Below are 20,616 nucleotides of genomic sequence, written 5' to 3' on the forward strand. Positions count from 1 at the left end.
CATTTAGAATAAGCTTGAAATGCTTCTGACATTTTCAAATCCAAATCACAACATATAACTCTATTCATATTTTAAAACATACTTTCAAGCTCCCACAGTATTTCACTTTGTAAAGATGTATTAATTTCAATTTCGTCTAAAACCTAAACTAAATACATCTTCTCTCCAGTGTGCAGCTCACTTATTCCGCAGAACAAACGCTGGCCCATAACCCATATGTAATCTTGAATTTGGACCCTTTGTTAAGGTCTAACATCATCAAGTGGTAGGATTTCTATATGGGCCTCCTTGGTACTTCTAAAATCACATTATAGAAGTAGCTAACTTTTTTAGCCCTGTGAAGGACAGAATGATCAAAACACAACATTAAAACAGCATGCTTTTGAACAATTCTAGACCAGGCACTGTGCTAAGAGTTTTCTGCCCACGGTGTCACTGAAGAGTTACAAAATCCCGTTGAGGAAACAAAACCTGATGTTACAATTGGCCTGATTACTAGGTCTAAGAGTAGGAGGCATATTTATTTTGTTGACTGTTACTTTTCTAGTGCCTGACACAGACCTGTGCTCGATTAATATTGATCTAACTGTTGAAAGACCACTATCACCCCTAGTTTACAGATACAGAGATGGGGGCATCACAGAGGTTACATAATACACAAAAATCGCACAGTGTGCGAGCACCCGAGCCAGGATATCTGACTTCAAAACTCAGGCTTAGATCATTATGCTTAGATCTTGCTGCACTAATGAAATTAGTATTTCTGGTTCTGTTAAAATGATACAAAATCAGAAGAGTGGAGACCCTCAGGGATTCACAATACAGAGGCAAAAAAAGTCGATCTGAAATAGAACCCGAACGCACAGTTTTCTCTCATAACCAGACAGGGGATACTCATCTTCCCAGGGCATAAAACAGCATATCTTAACAGTATTTAGCTAATCATAATGGCCTTAATTTGGTGGGAAAGGGACTTACTTAGCATGTGGCAAGGGGATGTGCCTGTGCTGTTGTTAAAATCCCCTAAATCCAAGTGGTGGATTCTTTTTTTTCCCCAATGTTTATTCATATTTGAGAGAGAGAGACCGACCGTCTACCAGTGGGGAGGGGTAGAGAGAGAGGGAGACACAGGATCTGAAGCAGGCTCCAGGCTCCGAGCTGTCAGCACAGAGCGAGACGTGGGGCTTGAATTCACAACCTGCGAGATCATGACCTGAGCCAAAGTCAGCAGCTTAACTGACTGAGCCACCCAGGCGCCCCCAAGTACGGGGTATTCTTTATTAATCACTCAAGATCTCCGCCATGGAAACCTGAAAACAGTACAACAAAAATATTTCCTCAGCCATGAACTTCAAGATGGCCTCCTGCTGTCCCTCCCTCAGAACTAAAGTATATCAAGTCAGTGTACAATTTTATTCCAGTGATTTAGTTTGTTAGTTTTATATCCACCACCCACTTAGATTATACTCTTCCCTATAAGAATCCAAACTCCTAATAGCCCCAGAGTTTCTCTCTGACACTCCCTGTCACCTATCCATCTTACATTACAAAGAGACAATTACTCTCTTTCAAGATTTCTGCTTTCATGTTCCCTCAAGGACATCCTGGGGGAAAAGGTCTTTTTTTATGTTTGTATTTAAAGTCCAGTTAATTAACATACAGTGAGGGTAATATTAGTTTCAGGTGTATAATAGTGATTCAACACTTTTATACAACCACCTGTGTTCATAACAAGTGCACTCATTAATTCCCATCATCTGTTTAACTCATCCCACCAACCTGCTTGCCCTCAAGCAACCCTCTTGGTTTGCTCTCTGTAGTTGAGTTCCCCACCCCCCACCCCCCATGTTCATCTGCTTTCTTTTTTTTTACATTTATTTTTGAGAGAGAGAGAGAGAGAGAGAGAGAGAGCACAAGTGGGGGAAGGGCAGAGAGAGAGGGAGACAGAGGAGCTGAAACAGTCCCCATGCGGACAGCAGAGAGCCTGATGTGGTATTTTGATAGGAATTACATTAAACGTGTAGATCGCTTTGGGTAGTATAGACATTTTAACAACGTTTGTTCTTCCAATCCATGAGCATGGAAGGTTTTTCCATTTCTTTGTGTCCTCTTCAACTTCTTTCATCAGTGTTCTGTAGTTTTCAGAGTACAGATATTTTACCTCTTTGGTTAGGTTCATTCCTAGGTTCTTGGTGCAAATGTAAATGGGATCGATTCCTTGATTTCTTTCTGCTGCTTCATTATTGGCGTATAGAAATGCAACAGATTTCTATACGTTGACTTTGTGTCCTGTGACTTTACTGAATTCAAGTGTGAGTTCTAGCAATTTTCTGGTGGAGTCTTTTGGGTTTTCTATTTCGAGTATCATGTTGTCTGCAAATAGTGAAAGTCTGACATCTCCTTGCTGACTTGGATGCCTTTTGTTTCTTTTTCTTATCTGATTGCTGAGGCTAGGACTTTGGTACTATGTTAAATAACAGTGGACATCCCTGTCTTGCTCCTGACTGTAGAGGAAAAACTTTCTATTGAGGATGATATTAGCTGTGGGTCTTTTGTATGTGGCCTTTATGATGTTGGGTTATGTTCCCTCTAACCCTACTTTGGTTTTTTATCATAATGGATATTGCACTTTGTCAAATGCTTTTTCTGCATATATTGGGAGGATCTTATGACTCTAACCCTCTCTTTTATTTACGTGGTATTTCACGCTGATTGATTTGCAAATTTTGAACCACCCTTGCAACCCAGGAGTAAATCCCACTTGATCGTGGTGAATGATTCTTCTAATGTACTGTTGGATTTGATTTGCTAGTATTTTGTTGAGAATTTTAAATGTTTTTTAAAATAATATTCTCTTATAGTTATTTATGTAGTGTTGGTTGTTATTTTTCCTCTCTGATTTGTGATTTTACTTATTTGTGTCCTTTCCCTTTTCTTTTTGGTAAGTCTGGCTAGGGGTTTATCAATCTTAACAATTCTTTCAAAGAACCATCTCCTGGTTTCATTGATCTGTTCTGTTATCTTGTTTCTGTATCATTTATCTTACTCTAATCTTTGTTATTTCCCTTCTTCTGCTGGCTTTATGCTTCATTTGTTGTCCTTTTCCTAGTTCCCTTAGGTGAGGTGAAAGGTTAGGTTGCTTATCTGAGATTTTTCTTGCTTCTTGAGATAGTATATTGCTATATACTGTCCTCTTATGACCACTTTTGCTGCATCCCAGAGATTTTAAACTGTCCTGTTTCCATTTTCATTTGTTCCATGTATTTTTTTAATGTCTTCTTTAATTTCCTGATTGACCCATTCATCCTTTAGTAGGATGTTCTTTAATCTTCATGTATTTGTGGTCTTTCCAAATTTTTTTCTTGTAGTTGACTTCAAGTTTCATAGTGTTGTGGTCAGAAAACTTGCATGCTATGATTTCAATCTTTTTATACATGTTGAGGCCTGACTTGTGATCCATTATGTGGTTTATTTTGGAGAATCTCCCCTGTGTACTTGAGAAGAATCTGCATTCTGCTGCTTTAGGATGAAATGTTCTGAATACCTCTGTGAAGTCCATGTGGTACAGTGTGTCATTCAAAGCCATTCTTTCCTTGTTAATTTTCTGCTTAGATGATCTGTCCATTTATGTAAGTGGGGTGTTAAAGTCAGCTACTATTATTGTATTATTATCAGTGAATTTCTTTGTTATTGTTTTATATATTTGGGTGCTCTCAAGTTGGCGGCATAAATATTTACAATTGTTAGCTCTCTTTGTTGGATAATCACCTTTATCATGATATAGTGCCCTTCATTATCTCTTGTTATAGTCTTTAAAAACAAGTTTGATGTAAGTATCGCTACTCTGGCTTGACTTTGATGTCCATTTTCATGATAAATGTTTTTCCGTCCCCTCACTTTCAGCCTGCGGGTGTCTTTAGGTCTAAAATGAGTCTCTTGTAGGCAGCATACAGATGGGTCTTTTTTTTTTTTAACTATTATGATAAGAATTTTCTTTTGATTGGAACATTTCTTTTGATTGGAACATTTAGCCTATTTACATTCAGAGTAATCATTGATAGATATGTATTTAATGCCATTTTATTACCTGTTTTGTTGCTGTTTCTGGATTTTTTCTCTGTTCCTTTCTAGTGTTTGTTACTTTTGGTATTTCTTTCCCAGAGAGTCCCCTTTAATATTTCTGGTAGGACTGGTATAGTATTCATGAACTTTTGAAGTTTTTGTTTGTCTGGGAAACTATCTCTGTTTGTATTCTGAATAATAGTCTTGCTGGATAGAATATTCTTGGCCACAATTTTTGCCATTCAGCACACTGAATATATCATGCCATTCCCTTCTGGCTTGCCAAGTCTCTGTGGAGAGATCTGCTGCTAACCTTATTGGTATTCTCTTATAACTTACGGACTTCTTTTGTCTTGCTGCTTTTAGGGCTTTTTCCTTTATATTTTGCGAATTTAACTACAGTATGTCTTGGCGTTAGCCTGCGTTAGTTGATTTTAATGTGTACCTCCTGGATTTGGAAGTCTGTCTCCTTCCCCAAATTAAGGAAGTTTTTAGCTATAATTTACTCAAATAAACCCTCTGCCCCCTTTTCTCTCTCTTCTTCTGTGGCTCCTACGATACGACTGCTATTATGCGTGATGGAGCATACGTCTCTACAGGCATTTTTCAGGTCACTGATTTCACACTGTGTGTCTCTGGGTCTCTTGCTTGCCTGGAACAGCACGGCACACCTTGGGGTCTACTCTAGCGAGGACTGCTGACTTTTCAACTTCCAAATTTCAGGGACCTGCACTGATTCTCTGGGAAAGGGTCGCAGTGCGCTGGAACTGGTGCAGGCTTGACCCAGAAGGGCAGTCTCACCAGAGCACAGGGGCATGGGATTTGGAACAACCAGACTAAACACGAGTGTCCCTGTTAGCTGCCCTCATCAAGGATCTCTGCACCTATGCTGAGGGGCTGGGGGTGGGGGAGAGGGAAATGCCCCCAATGCCCCCAGTCGTTCTTTTGTCCCTAAAGAGGCAAGGCTTCCTCTCACAGACACTCCAAAATTTAGAACATTCTCTCCCTGTGCCCCTCAGGTGATTGCCAGATGGCACAGTCTGCCCTGGGGTTGTTTGCCTGCCTCTGTTCCAGGATTAGGGCAGCATCCTTAGGTCTCTATCACAGCCACCCCTTTGAAGTCTGAAGCCCCGTCTTTGAGCCCCGCTGGTTGCAAAAACTCATGAAATTCAGCTCCTCTCCTCTTCCTAGCCAATGGCTTTGGGGAAGTGCCCTCCTTGCGCTCATCCCTATGCACTCCATTCTCTCTTGCCTTTCTCTGCAACCAGGGCTCCCTCTCCCCCTTAGCACCTGTGATCTGATTCTTCCCCAAACCATGTCTCTACACATCCTACCTTCCAAGAAGGAGTCTCTTTTCTCCCTCTAGTTGTCTGGTTTGTTCTATCAGTCCTCAGGTCTATTTCTTGAGTATTCAGAATGATCTGATAGTTATCTAGCTATGTTTGAGGGATGAGGCAAACCTAGGTTCCTCCTCCTTTGTGGCCATCTTGGTTCACCGCCCTGGGTCCCAGAACTTTTAAAACATGCAACCCCGTTTAGAAGTCAGCATCACTGTGAGATTTAAAAAGTGCGGATTAAGAATCTTGCCATGGTTACAGTCTGACTACAATATGCTTCATAAATGTGAGAGAGGACAGAAAACTGTAATGGAATCTTTTTGTTTTAAATCCTGTTTTTTTTTTTTTTTTTTAAGGAGAGTTACCTCCTTTCCCTGTGCTGTCAGAAGGTTAAAATGTGGAAATCCGCTGCTGTGAATTAACCAGCTTTCCCAAGATATTAAAAAAGGGATTAGGTGCCCTTGGAGGCTTTCTATAAAATGAAAAAGACCAACTGTTTCCCGAATCTAGATGATGATGTTATTGAACCAAGTGGGCTCTTTGGTTGGATAATGAGAAGACATGAGTGAAAGTGAAGCATGAGTACCAAACCTTTTGTTTCCAGCAGTGCTGCAACAGAGCTCTCTCCAAACGTGTAACAGGAAAACCAAAGGTTCTGTCTGGCTTGGGCACCATCTGTCTAAAGGACTGTCCTTTCCATACACTCATGGGGTGTCTTCACATTGTTTTCTTATGTAGGCTAACACAGTTACTCACATAGGTCTTCCTGGCATTCAAAATATTCACATACTTCATCAAATTGGTGAGGGGACAGTGTATCCCCAAATCAGCCTTGTATGAATTCTGCTGCCTTGATTAATTTGTCCCGGGACCTGGTGAAACTGAGAGACGCTCATTTGTTCGGTTACCTCGCCTAAAGAATTGGTTAATGAACAGTGGCACATGGAGAGATAAGAGAAGGTTGAGACTTCCTAGACATTCACCCGTTTTTTTGAATCTCAACCACAGATGAAGATACAGATAATTCACTGTGAAGCATTTACTCTCTATTTTAAATGAGTATTTTACAAAACTTTAGATAAGTCCCAAAGCAGCCTAGCGTTAGACTCAGGTGAGGAATAAGTATAGATTAATTGGAAATCTTTGAAGATATTAGTCATTTATTATAATCCTGAGTTTTTAAAAAAATTATTCTTTTTCCCAGGCTCTAAAACCGTTTCAGGTATTTCTGACAAAAAATAAAATAAAGTATATGCAGAATATGAGACACTTAACTTTCTTAGTGTTTGTGGCCCAAACTCTTTATTGTCCCTGGCATCGATTTTTCCCATTTTCCTTTTTAATAATTGAAACCCTAAAGTTTTAGGTGGAAACATGGCTGGCTGGCTGGCTGGCTAGAGATAGTACCCAAGGAGACAGTAGACACAAAATGGGAGGAACCTGGTCCCTGAATGTCCTAAATGACCTCATGGAATACTACTTTTTATTCTCTTTTGTTATAATATCTTAGCTTGTACACTGATTCCGTGTTGACTACTATTTATGAACACAATTATTTTGTTATCTTTGATTCCTACATTTTAATTCAATACAATTTTTATTTTTATTATTTTTATTCTTTATTTTTTTAATGTTTATTTATTTTTGAGACACACACACACACACACACACACACACACACACACACACACAGAATCCAGAGCAGGCTCTGAACTTTCAGCACAGGGCCCAATGCGGGGCTCAAACCCATGAACTGTGAGTTCATGACCTGAGCCAAAGCTGGGCGCTTAATCACTGAGGTGTCCCTCAATTCAATTTTTAGTGAGAAGGTAACAGACTTCCACTTCCAGTTAAGATGGAATAATAAAGACTTGATTTACCTTCCTTCCTAAAATACCAAGAACACCAAACACAATATGTTAAACAATAGTGTTTGAAACAATGGACATCAGGCAACAAAGAATAGCAATCTCTGAGAGACAGGAAACAAATGAGGTGAGCCTTGTTACTGCCCCAGCTTGCTCCTAGAGGGAATGTCCATGTCCTAGGGCTAGGACAACAGGGTTCCTGAGTTGAGGAGACCTATCTAAGAGCCCAGGGAGATCAAGGTGGCTACAGCTGGCAGGGCAGAGTGACAAAAAGAAGAGAGAGAGAAAAACCCTCAGATTTGCAGAGGGTCCCCCCTGTGTATTCTAGATGAGTACTATATACCATACAATACGTATGTACGATACTTCATACAGAGAGAGTACCCAAGGCAGGAGAAAGAACCCCCAGAAAGGATTAGAAGCAGTGCCTTATACTCAGAACCAAGAGTCGTACCCATTGCCACCAGTCAAAATAGGAAACTTCACGATTCACAAGGTATTGGATACTCAGAAGTATCTTGCCTCAGTAGTAGGGTATTTTGGCCCTTTACTATGAACAGTACTCTTATCCCACCTAACAAACCTAAAAACAACACTTGAAAGGATCAAACTGTTTTCAGTTAATATAATTAGCCCAGAACAAAGCTCAAGAATACCTACAGGAATAAAAAAAAAATAGTTGGCAACTCATAACAGAAAATTTAGCCTGGCATCCAATCATCTTAGCTAAGCAAACAGAGAAATATGAATAAGGAGAAGAATCTATTGAAAGTTACCCAAATGTCAGAATTAGCAGAGAAGGGCACTGAAACAGTTATTATAAATGTGTTCCATATGTTGAAAAATTTAAGTAGAGGCAAAAGATACGGAGAAGACCCCATATTTAATGGGGGTTGCCAAATAAATTAATACCTAGACTGGATGGAAAGCTAGAGATGGGAGGAATAAACCAGGTGGGATATTTATCCAGGGCAAACAGAGGCAGAATGTGTGAGGTAGAAAGCAGAATTTTAATAGAGAGGAAATCAAGATCTCAAACCGGAACAGGAATTCTCAACTTGAGTTCATGAGACTCCTAGTATACTGTTCCCATATTCTTATGCCCTCAAGTCCTCTATTTTATTTCTTTACATGTATGTTTCTTTATAACTCATGTAATTTTTATGTAGATGAAACAGAGCTGAAGGTACGCTTCTAATCATCTCAATGACCAAGATATAACCAGGTAGTGCTGTTTCACTTGGGTATCATTGAAGCATTTGTGTCTGTGACTCCGTCCTTAAGTAATAGCTTAACTGGGGTCTGGATATCTGTGTGTGCTTTCAGATACATTTGGGGTATCTCCAAGTTCTTTGGTTCTAAATTACTAAGGTATTATTGAACACCAGTCTTTGTGGAATGAATGAATGTATAAATTATGCAGAAAGTACCACTGTAGTGTGCTAGGAACTTAACATTTTAAAAGATAATACGTTTTATTACATTAGGGATGTTAAAAGCATATTGTTAGTGTTGTACAGATTCTTGAAAATGTTCAGGGAAGCAAAAATTTCCAGCTCCACAACTGGAATGGAAAAGTTCAGGAAGAAGCCACAAAAATATACTGAGAATTCAGATTTTGGGGAGTAGAGCAGAATTCATCTAATTAGACTGCTAGAGTTACAAAATGACATTTATTTCAGCTGCAGAATAATAACCATTTTTTGGGTTAACGGGACAAAGTATATATCCTTAAGACAAAAAGGGATGAAACCGAATTTAAGGTACTTCAAAGAAAATAACTGAGTTTACAGGAAGGAGACAGATAATAATATATCTTCTATCATATTGTGTTTATTTCATTTCTATTTATACTGGGCAAACATAGTGAATTGGAACATTTGTTGCCATCATTTTATTTATTTTTATTTATTTAAAAAAATTTTTTAACGTTTATTTATCTTTGAGACAGAGGGAGACACAGCACGAACAGGGGAGGGTCAGAGAGAGAGGGAGACACAGAATCTGAAATAGGCTCCAGGCTCTGAGCTGTCAGCACAGAGCCGGATGCGGGGCTCGAACTCACGGACCGCGAGATCATGACCTGAGCCGAAGTCGGACGCTTAACCGACTGAGGCACCCAGGCGCCCCTTGTTGCCATCATTTTAATGGTCTTCTTTTATTTTGATGTTTTAAAGTATATTTATTTATTTTTTTTAACTTTTTTTTTTTCAACGTTTATTTATTTTTGGGACAGAGAGAGACAGAGCATGAACGGGGGAGGGGCAGAGAGAGAGGGAGACACAGAATCGGAAATAGGATCCAGGCTCCGAGCCATCAGCCCAGAGCCCGACACGGGGCTCGAACTCACGGACCGCAAGATCGTGACCTGGCTGAAGTCGGACGCTTAACCGACTGCGCCACCCAGGCGACCCTATTTATTTATTTTAAGAGGGAGAGTGTGAGTAGAGGAGAGGCGGAGAGAGACAGAGAGAGGGAGAATCCCAATCAGGATCTGCAGGGTCAGCACAGAGGCCAATGTGGGGCTCAAACTCACGAAACTGTGAGAACATGACCTGAGCCAAAATCAAGAATTGGACCTTTAACCAACTAAGCCACGCAGACACCCCAATGGTCTTTCTTTTTTAACAGCAGATTTATATTGTCTGGACCTTATATTATATTTGGGATCTTGGTTCCCTGTGTGTAGGTATACTTTCTCTTGATCTGACTTGCCTAATAGCCTCTTAGTGGTCATTACTATCTCTTGATAGTTGAACTTGTATATACATGGCTAGCAAGAAGTAATCAGCACTTTCAGGCTTTACCTAGAAAACAAACTTACGGAGTGCCTGGGTGGTTCAGTTGGTTAAGTGTCTGGCTCTTGACTTCAGCTCAGGTCATAATCTCACCGTTTGTGGGTTTGAGCCCCACATCGGGTTCTGCACTGACAATGGCAGAGCCTGCTTGGGATTCTCTCCCTCTTCCTCTCTTTCTGCTCCTTCCCTGCTCATATGCTCTCTCTCTCTCTCTCTAAATAAACTGTCTCTCAAAATAAAAAAAACCACCAAATTTATGAAATCACAGTGAATGACATAGGGCTTCAAATTAAGAGGCGCATGAATATAGAAATCTTATGTTCAATACAGAGAAAACATGGAGTTTCAGTGGATTTTTGTTTTTCTTTTACAAAACAGATCAATGATATTTAAGTTATTCACATTTGGAGAAATTCCCCAGGACTTCTGTGTTCAATTATTAAAACTAGGAAAGAAATGAGACATTACAAATATTTGGTTATCATATTCAATTTTTATTTTTGCATTCAAACTAAGCTCAATTCTTAGGTTGTCGAGATTTAGGAATTTCTGGATATGTTTGTCTTAAAAAAAATCTAAATCCAATATTCATTTTGTTTTCTTTGGTCTGTGCCTAGTAATTTGACCTAAGGACGGAACTGAACATTTCTTCAGCTTTGTGCCATTTACTACCTCTTTCAATTTTGTCCATTCAAACCTTTAAAAAGCCTATAAATTTACACATCACATCTTCACATCTGCTCATTTATTTATCTTGTTTCTTAGAAAGGACTAGAATAGCCACAGAAAATCATTGAGTACTAGCTTTAGAACAGATTCCTATAGGATAAATAAGTATCTTCTGTCAAGAATGCTACTGCAGGGCAGAACACTAAAGAGATGGCTTTAGACGTTGGGAGTCATTAAGTCGGTTATTTTCTGTCTGTAAGCATTAATCCAGGACTTAATCTGGCCAGTGTTTTAGAACAGATGATGACTGGTTGTAGTTCATCTGTGTACCTTGTGATTTGTACACTACACTGTACTAACACACATACACTTGCACTTTGATGGAGAGTATTACCCTTGCTATGTCAATGAGCGACCTCCTTCATATAACAACACGGAGGCATATATTGTATATGTGTGTGTGTGTGTGTGTATACATATATACACATATATATGTGTGTGTACATATATACACATATATATACAAATAGTGTATATATACATATACATACACACATACATATACACATACACGCCCACACACACATATATATACACACACACATATATACACATACACACATACATACACATATACGCACACATATATACACACACACATACATATACACACACATATATACACATGTATATAAATACACACACATATATACACACACATATACACACATACACACATATACACACATACATATATATACACACATACGAACATATATATACACACATATACACACACATATACACATACACACATATCTATACACACATACACACATATATACACACACACACACACACATACACACATATACACACGTGCATATATGTGTGTGTATATGTGCATATATACGTACATATATATGTGTGTATGTGTGTGTGTGTGTGGGTAATTGCCTCACTGCAGTGGGTAAACAAGAGCTGTCTTCTTCCCCAGGGGAAATCAAATGGCTCTGGATGGAGAGATCTATTTATCCGAGATAAACCCAGAAATGTAGGCTGAAGGGAAGAGGTCACATGGAGAAAAAGTTCCCACTTCTGAAAACACTGAAGAACAAAAAAGAAAGCTTCTGGAGTAGTCAGGGGAGGTGGGTCAGTTCCGAAGGGACTGAGAAGTGCAAACGAGAACAAGGGTTGGCCTGTGGTTGGTAATGGCCAAGCCAGGCAGCCTGCTGGGCCATGCTAACTTCCTGACTCGAATACTAACATTTTTCCTAATTTCCTCCAATTCATCCCTCTGCTCCTTTGGCTTCAGTCGACCAGATGTATCTAATGTTGCCCTTTCTTCCATAATTCCCTGTATTCCTATAATCTTGTAACATACAAAGACAATGTCTTTCTAGTTTACAACAAGGTGACTAGTGTTTAAGAGAGGAATCATAATAATAGCTTACAGCTCTAATGAGCTTTTTATTTTTCTGAACAGTTCACATTGATGAGTTACTAGTTTACCAGTATCTCACCGCAACCCTGGAGCTATGTGGACAGTTATTAGGATTTCTATTAGATAAATAAGAAAACAAAACATTTGAAACTCTAGAAATGGAGGAGAAATTGGTGAAAATACAGCTGGTAGCAAATAAGTTTAGCTACCTGATAAAGCAAGGATATTAGATATGTAAGGGAAAAAATGAAAACAAAATATGGAAAAGGATTGTTTTCTTGAAGTTTCTTTGATATAGGGGTGGGCTATTCAATTTCTAGGGAATTTGTGCTTACTGATTCTCTATGCCTTTCAGCAATGTTCTTTTATGTATTTTCTGACTATTTTTGATCTTATATTCTCAAACAATACTGTAAAGATTCCTGATGATACCCTTGACTCTTGGGATACCCTGAGACAGGGTTCTAAGGTGGTTAAAAAGATACCTAAGAAGGTATCTCACAAACAAAAGAATAACTTTAGTCTCAATTAGTCAATTAGAAAGCAATAAGAAAAATCATAATATGACATTGTACTTATGTTGCCCTGTACCATTAATCTCTAACTGTGAATTTTGGGGGCATATTGATTCATATGGAATTACCTTATACATAAAATCATGTTTGGGACCATATGATTATTAACACTTCCTTCTAGGCCTAATGGTCTATAATGCTCACTAAAATTGTTCTCAGAATTGTGGTGGATTATATTTGTGCAAAAAGCAAGCAAAGTGAAACTATGTAATTTGAATGTCCTTTTAAAATTGAAATACAGTTCTGGTACACGGTGAAATAAGCTCCTGATATTCCATTTTTAACAGAAATCACTACAGGCACTTTAGGCAAACTCAAGTGATGAACTTGTATATTGTAAATGTCTATAAATTCTAAGATTAAGTCAAACAAGGCAAGGTAGAAGCCGGTTCCCCAAATTTAATTTAAATTATGTAAATACTTTCTACAAAAGTGTTTCTCTGTGCCAGAGAACAACTTCTTGATAGGGCCAAGCATGAATTCTAGGATCCAGAGATTCTTGAGTATAGAAGGCTGTTTGAGATGCTAATTTGATTTGAATAGTAAAAAACATGGTATTAGTTGACACGGGGATTTGCTTTGAGAAAAAAAAAAAAAAAGATTGCTGCCAGTAGATGGTGGTAGACAGAGAGCTGGTGTCCCAAGTAAAAGCCAGGAAATTGAGGGTTGCGATGAAAACATATTTCTCTTTAATGACATCAGTGAAAATTCTTTTTGTTCATTTAACAAACAGTCACTGAGTGAGTAGTACATGATGAGTGCTGTGTTGGCTGAAGGGGACACTAAGGAAATGTCAGGTGTGACTACTATCCTCCTCAAGCATTTTGAAAATAATTTGGAAAAGACAAATTGCTGACTCCAATTAAGTATTTAGCAAGGTCCAATACTATTCTGTCTAAATGTATAGGCAATAATTCAATTAGAGATCAGTTATCGTTGGGAAGGCAAAAGAATATTGTGTGGAGAAAATGAAAGGAGCTTCAACTGACTTGAAAGAAAAGGGTAGATTGGGGCTAAGGATAAAAAAATGGCAATTTTATCATGGTAGGCATGATAAGTGAATGTTACAGCCTCTAACGAGTGTGCTGTGTGCAGGAGATAATGATTCTGGAATGAGAGGTGTGGAGATCTGTGCTGAGGCTTTGGGGGGAATAATGGCCGGTTAGGTAAGGCCGGATAACTGAGAGCCTTCAATGACAGGGAATTTGGATTGTATTTTCACACAAAGCAGAACCACTGGCAGCTTCTGAGGTGTTGAAATTAGTGTTTGAAGAAGATAAATCTGAAATCAGAATAATATATAGGTTGGTTGTGATGGAAAGGTATTGCATTGTCAGAGAGATTTCCTTGGTTATGATTTTCATTTTAGAACTTACTAGCTGTATAATGTTAGGTGGTTCACTTAACTTTTCTGGGTATCAACAGAATCATCTGTAAGATTTGTATGAAAGTGGGAGGTAGAGTCTTTATTAGGTAATTTTTTTTCAGGGTTGCTTCCAGCTTAGCTGAACCAGGAAGACCAAGTATAAAATTACACTATTTATTCAAGCATGAGTAAATCATGAGCTGGGGAAATAAATACATAGGAAAAAAGAAGTTGTAAGGGTCAGAGAGGGCCTTGTTTCTGAACTTTTTTAAAAGTGTTTTTATTTATTTTGAGAGAGAGAGAGAGAGGGAGAAAGAGAGGGAGAGGGAGACGGAGAGGGAGACGGAGAGGGAGAGGGGAGGGGAGGGGAGAGGAGGGGAGGGGAGGGGAGAGGAGAGGAGAGGAGAGGAGAGGAGAGGAGAAGAGAGGAGAGGAGAGGGAGAGAGAATCCTAAGCAGGCCCCAAGCTGTCAGTGCAGAGCTCCACATAGGGCTCAAACTCATAAACCTGTGAGATAATGACCTGTGCTGAAAACAAGAGTTGGATGCTTAACCAACTGAGCCAGCTAGGTGCCCCTAAACTGCCTGATTCTTAAGTACCTTGAATAGAAGTCTATTAATTAGAGGGGTATGGTATGAAATGATTAGAAACAAGGAGAAATCTCAAACTCATCCATTGATTGTGATGTCTGGATATCCAATTCTATGTGACCTAAGGTAAATGAACAAATAGTATTTATTAAGCCCTTGAACAGTGGTCTTCCTTTAGGTTATATTCTTTTCTATCCACTCAACTTTCCCTCCCAATATCCAATCTACTACCTAATCCTGTTTTCCAGCCTATAATATTTGTAATCATCAATTTTCTCCACTCTACTTTGCCTCTAGCTACTTGGATTACTGCTGCAGACTTGGAGATAAAATGGCAAAAAACCAGCTTTATGAAGGGTGATAGCAGCAACTGAAGAAAATTAAGCTAGTTGAATTCAAGTTGTTTTCATAATATTTCAAGCAATTTGATAATCTTAAGCAATTCACCGGAAAGAGGACGATGGTCAAAGAATAGAGTCAGGCATTTTACGACAGCATCCATGTACCTGAAGGATTTACCCACAGCCCACTCAGTCCATGGTTTTATTGGTGATTAGGTAACACACAGCTTGGGAAATAGGAAGGGAAATGAATTAATTTGTGTAGTTACACCATGCAGAAATGGCTGGTCAAGTATGATCCTCTGGACCAGCTCTGTGGAACTCATGATCTCAGAGTGATTCTTTTTCAGTTGGTGCAGAAAGCCTTTAGAGAACTCTCCCAGATCACCAAACAAACTATGGGATGGGTGCATTCATCCATGGGAACCGAACCATCATTTTATTTATCAGTGAAGGGCAACCTGGTGAATGAGGCCAAACATAAACTCAGTTGGTTTGCTTACTACCCACAGTGCTCACTTTCAGTCCACTCCATCAGGACTGATGTTTTTAAAAATATAAGTATCATTACATCACCTTTGCTCAAAACATGTTTGTGGCTTTTCATTATTTTCAGGATGAAGCATAAATTGCTTCGTAAATACCTGCGTGGCTCTTGCTTACTGCTATAGCCTCAGCTCTTGTCACCTTGTATCTGGCACTCAGACTTCTAGAAGCTTTTTTGAGTCTTTAGGCATGGAATATAGCTCTTTTGCCTTTACACATGTCTCCTCGGCTCTGTCTTTCCTCCTGCCCTACTGTACTTCCTTGTTTCATTAGGCTGATTCCCAGTGCAGTCTTAGACGTCATTGCCTCTGGGAGCCTTGTTAAGGCCCTTAAGAGCCTGCGCCCTTTTATGTGTCCCCATCATCCCATAAGCCCCCCATCACATGAACACACTACTGCCATTTCCTTCTTTCCTATCTGTCTCACCTCTTAGTCTCTCAGCTCTGTTAAGGCAGGGACTGTGTCTATCCTGCTAACTTTGTACCACTACTGCCTGCACAACATTTGGTATACAGTAAGCAGTAGACACATATTGAATGAATGAATGAATGAATACCATGTACTAGGTACTATCCTAGTTGTTTTATATATATATATATATATTTAGGTCTATTTATTGTTAAATATAATAATTAATAATTACAGTATTTATTATATATTTATTTAAATATATTAATATACATTTAAATATATATTATAAATATTTATATATATATATATATATAACTAGGATATATATTCTGTATATATGATTTCAACTATATATAGTTGAACTGTATATATATAGTAACTATATATATAAATATATATATATATATATATATATATAGATACACGATTTCACTAATCTTCATATAACATTTTTTATGTATATGTATTTTCCCCACATCCAGATAAAGAAACTTAGATTTAGAGAGAAATTAACTCACTAGCCCAGGGTTGCACAGTCAACATATTGCAGAGCTGGGATTTGCATCTTGTTCCAAATCCCAATATCCATGCACTTGTCAATACATTAAACTACGACAGAAACCGGTTGAAGATGTAAGACTGAATCTCAGATGAATGTTTGTGGTTGTCATTGGTTGTATATTAAGGACACTTGAGTTTAAGGTTGTAACTGAAGATTTAAAACAGAACTATTTTGTTACGGAAAAGGGAGCAGAAAGACTGTAGGAGAGGGCTAAGAAGTGTACCCCAGACTTGTTCCATTGAACCAAGGAACTCTGTACTCTTAAAGCCTATTATACATATCTGACAATTCTCTGTATGCCTCTCATTTCCTATAAGATTCTCCAGAATGACAGTCAGTCTTCCACAAGATCCTATCACTTTTACATTACGAACCGGTTCTTGCTTATGGTTAACATGAACTCCAGATGAACATCTTCCCTAGTATTGCTGTGACTTCTCAGAGACTACATTCCCATCTCTATCTCCATCTCTAGCTATATCTATATAAACCATACACACACACACACACACACACACACACACACACATACGTGTGTGTGTGTGTGTGTGTGTGTGTATTCACCTGGGATAAATATGGCATCGGCAAATCAAAATAACCACAATTTCTATGTTTAGAAGAATATATCTCTAATCTCTTTATATTCTAGGTTCTTCTGTAGGCTGACTCCATCACCTTTCATGGAGACACTATATATGCTTCATCGGAAGCGTGGTTTTAAAAACCACGGGTGGGTCTTCAATTTTGTAGGCCCGTCTTTCATAAACTTTTCCCTTATTTCACATCATTATGCACTGCTACCCATAAATCACTTCCAGCAGTGCTCTGAATTTAGGCTCCATGCATCATCTGAAAAACTAGAATTCTGAGCTACATCGGCACTGCCCGACAGTCAACAGTTCTGTTTTGTCAGAGTTGCCAATTTTCCCAGTAGTGTTTCTTCATCCTTTGACCAATTTATTGCCTTCACCCTTTTTCATTTACCAAAAGGAAGTGATAAATAGAAAAAGTGATAAGCTGAGGTCTCATACACTTCATAAAACGGAGACAAAGATTGGCATAATTGGCTATTTAAAAAATGGTGAATTTTTGGTTCCAGTTGAGCACTCAGTTAATTGTGCGCTCAATTATAAGGAAAAAGAATAAAATTAAAGAACATGCATAAAATGTTGGAAATAGATTGCCAAAATTCAGTCTTGTAATTCTAACTTTTTTTAAAAAATTTTTTTAACATTTATTTATTTTTGAGACAGAGAGAGACAGAGCATGAATGGGGGAGGGTCAGAGAGAGGGAGACACAGAATCTGAAACAGGCTCCAGGCTCTGAGCTGTCAGCACAGAGCCCGACGCGGGGCTCGAACCCACGGACCGTGAGATCATGACCTGAGCCGAAGTCGGCCGCTTAACCGACTGAGCCACCCAGGTGCCCCGGAATTCTAACTTTTAAATCATTTGAGGATAGATCTCTACTCTCAAGACCTAAAATTTTCACTTTACTTTTGCCATTTGAATTTCTGTAGGAAAAAAAGTTGTCATTGAAAGATGAGAGTTGCCTCTTTTGAGTTACTTGCTTACTCCTTTATCCTATTAACCTCTTAATTTGGTGTTCTTGTAACTAGGAAGGAATTAATCCTAATTCACAGAAACATTACACTCACTAGAAACTTTCTATTTCTCTACATTAGAAATATAGATATCCAGTATTCCACAATATTCTGTTTGTTTCCAGACCTGTTTAGCGTGCTCACGTGGGGAGTTGTTCTAAGTTACTTAAAGTCCAGTAACAGCATACAACAAAACATGTTCTGTTATGGAACCCAGTTATTAGATTTTTGTTATAACCATGTCCCGTTGACCCGCACTTGATTTTCCTGAGTGTAGTCTTGGCTAGTTGGGTTTGATCCAGTGCAGTCCAACTGTTCTTTCCTCCCTTACAAATATTTTCTTATAATTCACTCATTCACAGGAAACTGAAACAAGTCTCCCTAGTCTCTTCATGGGCTGTCACTCTGTATACTTTTTCCAGAAAAATATTGTTCCAATATTGTTTTTATCATGGTGCCAGTTCTATTCAAAATACCCTAACCCATTCCAAATCCCCAGATCTGGATTTTAATACACCTTATCTATTTCTCTCTCCTCAGTCCCTCCCCCACAAGCCTGAATTTTTATTATTCTTTTTCTTTGATTCAGTCATAAAGTCATACTCAACTTCTTGGCACATCCACATGATGTTCCTTTTAGCATTCAAAGGGAGGATAGGGTAGGAAACAGGACTGAGAAAAGGAACAGGCAGGGGGAAAGAGGGAGGGGAGCAGGAAAGACAGAAGGAAGAGAAGGAAAGAGGAGGGGAACAGTGGGAACAGCAGAGAATAGGGCAGGCTTCTGCTATTACATGTGGTATCTCAGTATGGATTTGAAGTCATCCTCTTCTTCAGATAGAGATAGCCCCAAGCTGGGTATGAGCACAGCAAGGACTAGACTTCCTCCAACCACACTCACACACGCATGCATGCGTATGCACATACACATACACACCACACCACACCACACACACACACACACACACACACACACACACACCATTAGCTGTGCAGGGAGTTTCTCTGTAGGTACAATTTTGCACAGCTGCCCAGGTCATGCATCCTGAGAATTTCAGAAAGCAGACTGACCCTCATGGGGCTCATTCCCTCTTCCCAGATAGCGAATCAATATTGCACTGCTATGAACCTAGAACTCCTGGAATTCCTGCCTTTCCTTCCCTCTACAAGTGCTTTGACCTTGTTGGCGTGGCTCTCATAGCATTTGCCCCTGCATCTCTAAGAACTGTCATTTCACCATTAAATGCCAAGGCGAGGTGTCCCTGCTCACTGAACTCTGTCAAAACACAGACTTTCTTTTCAGACGTGCAAAGTGAGTATGTTTCACTTAATGCTGGTAGTGGTGAGGAGCTAAGGTAATGCGTACAGCCTACTTCATTTTATCATACTGCTATGGATCAGCCAGAATTATGTTGGTGGCTTTCCCTCATTTTATACTCATGTGGCATCCCACATTTGCGTAAGTGGGTTATAATTAAATAAAAACACTAAAACAACATTCTTACATAAGGGATAAATTAGAAATCACAGCACTCCTCTAAATCTGTATTATAAAGCTACAGTTAGGTGATCATTTATAAAATTCTGGAAGTGCCACAAGAAATTTAAAAAGGAGAAGGAGTCCTCTTCTTGTGGGGAAAATACAGAGGTATATACAATCACAATTCTTTACGTTCCTCTCTGGTATCTTAAGGATTGACTTCTCATAGAGGACAGACAGGGTTCTGTGAAGGGAGAAATCCAGTCCTGTGATGTCAGGCTCACATTGAGTTTCTTAAGTCTCAAGAGAACATTTTTTTTTTTTTACTGTCAGAATATGAACAACTAATAACCCAAAAGATTTTCTCTGACAGCCCCTAGAGCCTAAAAATCTTGTCAGAGATGTATTTCTAGTACATCAGGAAGTTCATTCTTATGATGTGACCCATTCTCACTCAAGCTTTTCCAGGAAAAATGGTTTTGTAGATGCCATGACAGTCTCAGAGTAGTGTATATTAGCATCTGCATCTTTCTACATATTGTCTCCAACTGCACAAGTGGGAGATGGAAACTAAAATTATTCAGCTAGTATGTCCGCATATAATCTATTTGAGTTTCTTAAGGGAATGCATTAAAAAGATAATTCAACCGATAGACTTTATCTTAATATGGAACACATTTTACCAAATGTTATTTTCCTTTTTCTTTTCTTCAGGTGCACCACAAATGTGCATGGGCTTTCTGGAAGATAATTTTAGATATTGTAGCTTCCACAATGGGGAAGATACATGACATCACCAATTTTCAGAGAGAAGAAATATTCTCCTTGTCCTACAGATGCTTATATTAATGCAAAGAAAAAAGAAACAAAGATCAAAGAGGAAAATAATTAGGATAGGATTATAAGCACCTGGTTTTGGTTCGAGGTTAGAATAGCTAGAACACGGATCTTAATGACAGGACTCTA

Source organism: Leopardus geoffroyi, chromosome A2 (assembly GCF_018350155.1).
Source record: "Leopardus geoffroyi isolate Oge1 chromosome A2, O.geoffroyi_Oge1_pat1.0, whole genome shotgun sequence".
Taxonomy (NCBI): domain Eukaryota; kingdom Metazoa; phylum Chordata; class Mammalia; order Carnivora; family Felidae; genus Leopardus; species Leopardus geoffroyi.